This window comes from Melanerpes formicivorus, unplaced genomic scaffold (genome assembly GCF_026170545.1).
Source record: "Melanerpes formicivorus ecotype bairdi unplaced genomic scaffold, bMelFor1.0.p_v2 SCAF_195, whole genome shotgun sequence".
NCBI classification, from domain to species: Eukaryota; Metazoa; Chordata; class Aves; order Piciformes; family Picidae; genus Melanerpes; species Melanerpes formicivorus.
The window spans coordinates 61,383-69,930 of NW_027142547.1; positions in this window are offsets into that span (position 1 = coordinate 61,383).

Below are 8,548 nucleotides of genomic sequence, written 5' to 3' on the forward strand. Positions count from 1 at the left end.
TCCTGTCTCCTGTTTCTTCTACACTTTACAGTGCTATACTTGCACTACAGGCCTGCTCCATAGGCCTGCACCTCAGGCCTGCACCATCGGCCTGCACCACTGGAACAATAAAGGAACAATACTCGATCACATTGGTCAGCTGTATTGATTCCCAATCTCCGTCGTCCTACAAAAAGCATAAACATTCTTTAATCAAAGGCCCTATCCAACTAGACCATCCACCAAACACTGATTGTAACCAAGAATCAAAAACACTAGTATCTTTCTGAATTTGCTGTGAATGTTTTTCAAGCCAGCTCAATTTGGCGTGAATAGATTCACTGTGATCAGAAAGATTAAAACAACACATACCCTCAACATCGTTACATCCATGGCCTTGAGCTAATAATAAAAAGTCTATGGCAGCGCGGTTCTGCAACAAAGCATGTCTAAGGCTATTTTGATCCATTAACAACTCTTGTATAACTTCATCAGTTATGTTGGCCTGCTTAAGTGACCAACAAGCAAGTTTTTCTATTTGCCTTAATGCTTGAGCGGCAGCTACTCCTGGTGCTAAAATTGAAGCAAATGCATTGGCTGCAATTGACCATAACTGTACATTATCATTACAACTATCAATATCTAAAACAGTCAATGCTCTTTTCTGTCGTTTAGTAGGCTTCAATATAGCCAACCAATCCCGATATTTTGGCATCAACATTGTTAGTTTACCTAGATAACATGGACCTCCTCGTGGTGATACAAGAATACCTTGCCAGGCCCTATCTCCACAAATTAAAAATATACCTTCAAACAATGCTCTGGGCTTTTCATATTGGCATAGGGCACTTTCTGACTCTTTTGTCAGATTGCCACAATAATATGTCCAATTATATTAATTTTTATTAATAGAAAAAACTGTATTTTTCGTCCAATTCTCAAAATTTGTAAATTAAAAACAGGTTCCATTGCTACTTCAATTATTAATTTGCATTGAACCTAATAATTACAGTTCTTGTGGGTCCCATATCAATGTCTTATTTAGGCCTCTTATCAAATCTGCCAAAATTAAAATTTTTTATTATATAGTTGTTTTTAATTATAATGGTGAAAATACCCATTCTAACACTCGGGTCTATACACTCTCCTGACCCCTTTTCCCCCGTTTTCTTTAAAACTTAAGTCAAGGCCCCCATAAGGTGTTTTGTTTCTACTAAAAAAAGGTGCTAAATCCTATTAATGCTCACCGTTGGCCTAATGCTGTTTCTTTTTATTTCAAGTTTCTCCTAGCTAAAACTTCCATAATTCTTACATCCTCTCTAAGTTTTGTTAAATCACATTTAAAATCACATATAAAATAAAAATTTAAAAACATAATATGCTTTAACTATTCTTTCTTATAACATAATACCTAAATTCCCCTCTTTTATTTTTATAACCTAACATTAAAATATATTTTGTACTATAATTAATTTTGACTTTTCCTATAACTATTTAAAATTACAACAAACTAATAAATTAACATTTAAATCCATATAAACATTTCTCTAATCATACAATCATTAAACTGTTATGATATACAGCCCTAAATATTAAACAATTCTTTAAACTAACCATTATTCTCAATCTACAAATGTGTTACTCTCTATTCCAGTTCTTAAACATGCTTATGCATCAAAACTAAATAATCTAACAGATTCATACAACACAATTAAAACAATCATATAAGACATAAACCCTTTTGCTCGTTATGGCCTTGATTTCAACATACGTCACAACATCATGGCTGAACCATAAGGGTTATGGCGCATGCGCAGGGCTGGACTTGCGCATTCTCACACCCAAATCACGAGGTGTCACCACTCGAGGTGGAAGCAATGGCCACCACCAGAGAGGACGAGACCACCCCGGATGCGTTTCCAGATCTTTCTGAGATGCCAGCCAGCCCACCAATGGTAACGTTTCTCTACAATATTTTAATAAAAACCCAGACAATATTTCCTAACTTGGATGTAACACTGAAATGTTTTCTCACTATTAGGCTGTTAGGCCACTGTCACCCACCAGGGAGGAGAGGCCTAGAGTAGCAATTGTTAGCCCTCCACAACAACCAAAGAGGTTAGTTCTGTTAAGGCTTTGGGTGATTCAAAGGAAATCAAGGATATTCCCTTTTTTATGATTGATATCTTCTTTTCTCAGGAGGAGAGCTGGCACCGCCCATCGCACCACGCTGCATCCAGATGTGGAGGTGGTTGGTCAAAGGCGGCTTAGAGTGTTAGTTTATTCACTGTTCGGTGTCTCAATCTGTGCCATTCTCCTTGTTTTTGTTACTGCCATTCTTTGTTATCTCAATAATTGTTATAAATAAGTTGTTTCCACAGTTCTTGTTAACTACTGGTTATTGTTAATTGTTGACGCACGTTATAATAAAGTTTATCTTTTTCTACAAAGTTTAACTCTATAACAAGTAAAATCAAAAGGCAACAAAACTATATCATTCTAACCTAACATCCTTTGCACACATAAAAACAAGCAAGATAAAATTAACAATATAACAAAAACAATCAATAAAATCAACAACCCGATATTGCTAAAAGACTACAAAAGCTGTTTTTCCATCCAGTGACACAGTTATCGGAGGCATTGACTGAGCAATCTTTAAGCCTCCTACTCCAGCTATTGCAGCTGATGATGTCACTTGTGGCCATGCAGATGGCCAATACAAAGATGAAATGACAGTAACATCGGCTCCGGTGTCCAACAGCCCACAAAGGTATTGCTGCTGGCCTTTTTGGTTGTTGTCCAACAAGGTACAAAGCTTAAGTTAAACTAATAACAATGTTTTAACAGAGCTGGTATAATACATGGTCAAAAATAACAAACATTATAAAAAAAGGAATTTAGATCTTAATAGTTTCGATCTTTGCATTTCACTCCTCTTATTAACAAAAAATACTTGATTATGCCTAAACACATTACAAAAATTCAAACATAAATACAATCCTTAACACTGTTTTACAATCCGCTTTAGGGATATATCACATTTTTATTTTCTCTAGGATGGTCAAAAATCAAAAATTGTTTAATAATAGCAAGATTTCTTTAATCTGTAATGGTAGATCTGGCCAGACTCTAGCTTCACAGACAGAAAACTTGCAGGCAAACAGCAAGAGCAAAAGAACTTCATTGCTTTGCCCAATAACATTTTTGCTCATCCTAGTAATACTAATCTCTTATTGGTACCATTATATATATATAATCCTTAAAAGCTATTATAAATACAAAATAAGACCAAAAATCTCATTCCATAATATACCTATAACAAACCCTTAACTTATGCTAATACCAAAAATCCTTAAAACCTTAAAAAACTATGTTAAAATTAATCCATCAAATCAGTGTCTAAAAAAAATAAAATTGTTACATTAACTAAAAAACACTTTCCAAAATTAAAACCTGTTTATACATTCCTTAACTATATTACATGGAGCTCCTTTAAAATGCCTATAGGCACACAATTAAAAAGGTTCAAACCAAAAAAAAGTCATACAATATAAACTCATTACAAAATATTTACACCTTACTACAATTACTATGTACCAAATACTTATAAGTATCAAATGCTTACTTATTCATTATGCTTATTAAAAAAACTTGACAAAACTCTAAATAACAAATCTCTAAAAAACATTACAATCAAAAATGACAAAATGAGTACTGTTGCTTTAAATCAGAGCAGAATAGTGCGGCTAAAGCCGCTGCGGGGGAAAGGAGTGGGGGCTGCTGCCGTGACCGCCGCTCCGCTGCCGTCATGGCCGCTGTTGGGCCGCTGCTACCGTCGGTGCTGTCGGTGTCGGTGGTGCGTCAGCCGGTACCGCCTTGGTCGGAGCCGTCGGTATCCGCGGGGGCCGGCAGGGCTCACGGGAGGGATGCGGTGGTAGGAACGCTGTAATCGCGAGCCTCCAAGCGCTCCATTTTTTCTAAGAGGGGCCATAAAGCAAAGTCGGCGCTGCTTGAATTCCTCGCTGCTGGTGTTGTCTTCCGAATCCGAGCCGTCGCTGGCAATGTCAGAGGAAGGTGTTGATAAAAGGGGTTGAACACACTGAGCTGCCTTTTTTTCGGCTTTTTCCCCGCTGTGTGCAAACGGCAGTGGTGACGGCTGGTAAACGCGGTGTGGTCACCGCAAGATGTATTGGGGGCGGCCCCGGTCGATCGGTTGATAGTTCTCGAACACATCTTTCAGCGGCAACTCAGATACACCTGGCGCTGCATCTCGTCCTGACAAAGTTGCTCTAGCTGCAGCAGCCATTCGCTGTTCCAGTTCATAGGTTTTAACACAGTTCATGCATTCTCGCCAACGGCTTTTGCAGCTTGATGGTAACCCAGTCCCACAGTTTGTCAAAAAGCTTATCTCCTAACTTACACCATTCTCCTTCTTCATCTCCCTCCTCGTGTAAATGCCCTGCAACCCTTCTCCAATAATCTCTGTTTCTTTGTCCTAAATCATCGTTAATCTCTGTTCTCTTTACTTCCTCTATTTCCGCAGCTTCTTGTATTCTTGCCAATTCATCTTTCGGCAACTCAGAAGAGTGAGGCGGCAGAGGAAATTCCTCCTCTTTGCTACTGACACCGCTACTTTCACTAGTACCTGCCACCATGCCACCCAAACCCCTAACACATGCAGCCTTCTCCGTTATCAGTTGTTCTTGAATTTCCTCCAATAACTGCAATCCACTATGCGTTATTCCTGCCCCTTTGGGGTCTGAATATTCTAAACGCGATCTAGCTTGCCACGCTGCTACCTGCTCAGCATGGTGCCTATCTAAACACTCCATTACTGCCTTCCACCACTTCCCACATTTTCATGCTTGCTTATCTTCCTCTAACCCGCGCAACCATAAGTCTTGGCCAAACTTTTTCCACTCGCTCTTTTCAAATACCTCATTAGGATCCCTAAAATACTTCAACTCCTCTGCATATTCTAACATGGGTATTAGTTCCCTTTTAAAATCTAACTTACATCCTCGCTTTTCTAAAAAGCACTTAAATAAATCATACGCCGCCTGCCTATCCATTACTATCTATTATTCGTTAATCTGTGCACACAGACTCAGAGCAGTATCGGCTTACGGCGTCTATGGTCTCTGCTGCTTCCTCCGCCTCTCTGTGGGTCGGTAAACACAGCACCAGTACTGCTATCCTGGACCGGAATACTTCTTGCTTTTCGTGCTCTCGAACCCTGATAGTCCTCTTTGGAACGGCACGGCTTCCTTCTTCGCCGTGACTCCTTTCGGACATTTGCAGAACCCTCCTTTTTGGGTTCAGGACCCACTCTGTGGGGTCCCTGTTCAAGGCGCCACTTGCCGCAAGAAGGGGTCGACAAACCGATCAATGTGATCAATCGAATCCACTTTATTAGAGCATCAGATAAGCTTATATACAATTCTAGTTAATTATGCCTACTAATCACTTGCTTATTGGATACTTGCTAAATGTCAACCCCACCTCCTGCGGTTGCACGTCCTGGTTCCTTACCCAGACAGGCCAACAGATGTATCCTGTTTTTGAACAAGTCCAGACTATTTCAGGGACAAAAGTCCTTGCTCAGCGTCCTTGCTTATTGCAACAGTTCATATGCTTGTCATATACACTGGGTCCTGTGTCGCCTTATATTTTTATCTGCAAATACAACACAGTCTTCTACTCCTTTTGCTCTTAACCATTCTTCCACATTTGGTAAAGTGGTGAATGCTGTTTTCTGAGTAATACTGTCTGTAATTCATTTCAGTAAAAATACAAACAGAGTAGGTGAATTATTACTGCTACACCAAAGAGCAGTCTTCTCCCAGAGGATGCTCCCTGAAATCAGTGAGAATACAAATAGACATTTCTGTTCACAGGGAGTAAAAATATTGAGATCTGTTCATGAGGTTGTTGGTAGTTATGTGGAGAGATGTGAGCTTTACCTAATGTAAGTGTGACAACAATAGTTTCAGCAGTATAAATTTTTTATGAGATAGTTTCATTTCATTTGGAGGAGAAAGTATTGTTTCACTATAACAATGTGTTAATAACTCCTCCTGATATTGAGGATCCCTTTCAGATCAGTTAATGCAATAGTATGGTGTGGTGAAGGCACATTATGCCCCGATAGTGAATCTTGTCCCAGCATGTGGGCAAGTTCCCCCTCCTCCAGGAGGAAGACAAAAGCCAAGGCATTAGCCAGGCTTGCACGCACCCAGCGCATACAGCGCTTGTGCTTACACCAAGTATGGGCATAATTCTAGTTTCACGCTTTCTATAGGCTGAAGCCAGTTGCTTATGAGAGTGCCCATTGGTCAAGCCCAGCCTCGAGGAATCTATAAGTATCACCCCAGTTGGTGAACACGTTGCCCCCTCATTTACTTTGTCTCTGTGCTTGTTCAAGAGAGTAACTCTCGAGCTGCAGCCTTTGCCATTGAGCTTATTGTTGTTAGCTTCTGTTATACATGCACGCATACTGGAAGCCTCTGCATCGTTGAAGAAGTCCAGAGGGAGGACCTCCGCTGAGCCTGAGGAGTTCAGCGTTGCTGCAGCCGGCCGTGCCGACCGGGAGAGCCCATCGTGCCACCGGAGGACTGGACCAACCCCCGCGGGTAAGATCTGCCCAGTTGCCGGGGAGAAGGGACTTGATCAATACCGAGTCCACGTATGCTTAGCCCCGCCGTAGCGGGAGAGACGCCACCGAGTGCCGCTCTGAGGAGCCGCCGAGTGCCGCTTTGAGCCCTGTGAATTCCAGGGAAAACCAAAGCATTGTTCGTGCTTATACTGCACCGGACCCGGGACCACTACGAGAGTCCTGTTGTTCCTTTAAGCTCAGTAAAGAGAATCCGCCGCCTAACGCAGCTGCATTCTCTCCCCGAGGCTGTTTGCATCAGCCCCGAGAACCACTGTGGTTGGGCCGACCCCCGTAGCTTCGCCTGCTTCCGTCGTTCGAGCCCACCTACCGGCCACTGTCGTCCCGCCCTGCCGTGCGAGCCGACTTTAGAGGGCCGACCCCACGAACCGACCCTGACCAGGACCGATCCCTGTTGTCTGAAAGGAATTGAATATCGTCCACGTGCTTTCCATCCACTAGCACTCAGTTCAAAGTATCCGCGTCTAGCAGAGTAAGTGCTGACGCATTGTGGTGAAGGCACATTATGCCCCGATACTGAATCTTGTCCCAGCATGTGGGCAAGTTCCCCCTCCCTCTAGGAGGGAGACAAAAGCCAAGGCATTAGCCAGGCTTGCACGCACCCAGCGCATGCAGCGCTTGTGCTGACACCAAGTATGGGCATAATTCTAGCTTCACGCTTTCTATAGGCTGAAGCCAGTTGCTTATGAGAGTGCCCATTGGTCAAGCCCAGCCTCGAGGAATCTATAAGTATCACCCCAGTTGGTGAACACGTTCCCCCCCCCTCATTTACTTTGTCTCTGTGCTTGCTCGAGAGAGTAACTCTCGAGCTGCAGCCTTTGCCATTGAGCTTATTGTTGTTAGCTTCTGTTATACATGCACGCATACTGGAAGCCTCTGCATTGTTGAAGAAGCCCAGAGGGAGGACCTTCGCTGAGCCTGAGGAGCTCAGCATTGCTACAACCAGTCGTGCCGATCGGAAGAGCCCATCGTGCCACCGGAGGACTGGACCAACCCCCCCCGCGGGTAAGATCTGCCCAGTTGCCGGGGAGAAGGGACTTGATCAATACCGAGTGCCGCTCTCTCAGAGCCGCCGAGTGCCGCTCTGAGCCCTGTGAATTCCAGGGAAAACCAGAGCATTGTTCGTGCTTGTATTGCACCGGACCCGGGACCACTACGAGAGTCCTGTTGCTCCTTTAACCTCGGTAAAGAGAATCCGCCGCCTAACGCAGCCGCATTCTCTCCGTGAGGCTGTTTGCATCAGCCCCGAGAACCGCCGTGGTTGGGCCGACCCCCGTAGCTTCGCTTGCTTCCGTCGTTCGAGCCCACCTACCGGCCACCGTCATCCCGCCCTGCCGTGCGAGCCGACTTTAGAGGGCCGATCCCACGGACCGACCCCGACCAGGACCGATCCCTGTTATCTGAAGGGAATTGAATATTGTCCACGTGCTTTCCACCCACTAGCACTCAGTTCAAAGTATCCGCGTCTAGCAGAGTAAGCGCTGACGCATAGAAAGATTGTAATATTGCTGTGTATAGCCAGAAGCCGCCCGCGTCCCGCCGAGTCTCCATCTAGTGGCCAAGCGGCAGAACTGCACCCTTCATTATATAAATACAGAAAGGGTTTATAGATAGTTCAATTACGTTATAACACTAAGCCAGTTGTGGAATGTATTTCACGAACGTGCACTAGAACATGTATATAAGTTGGTGATTCTTCGGTTATTAATAGTTTGATAATTAATAAAATAATATTTTTCATAATTCATATTTCATATTCATAAATTTAATAACCTCTTCACCACAATATGGCGCAGCGAGCAGGGTGCACAGCTGTGAAATATTTCCATAACTTGGGATACAAAATTACAGCCCCAGACTTGGAATGGGCAAAATTAAATTGTAAAAATATAG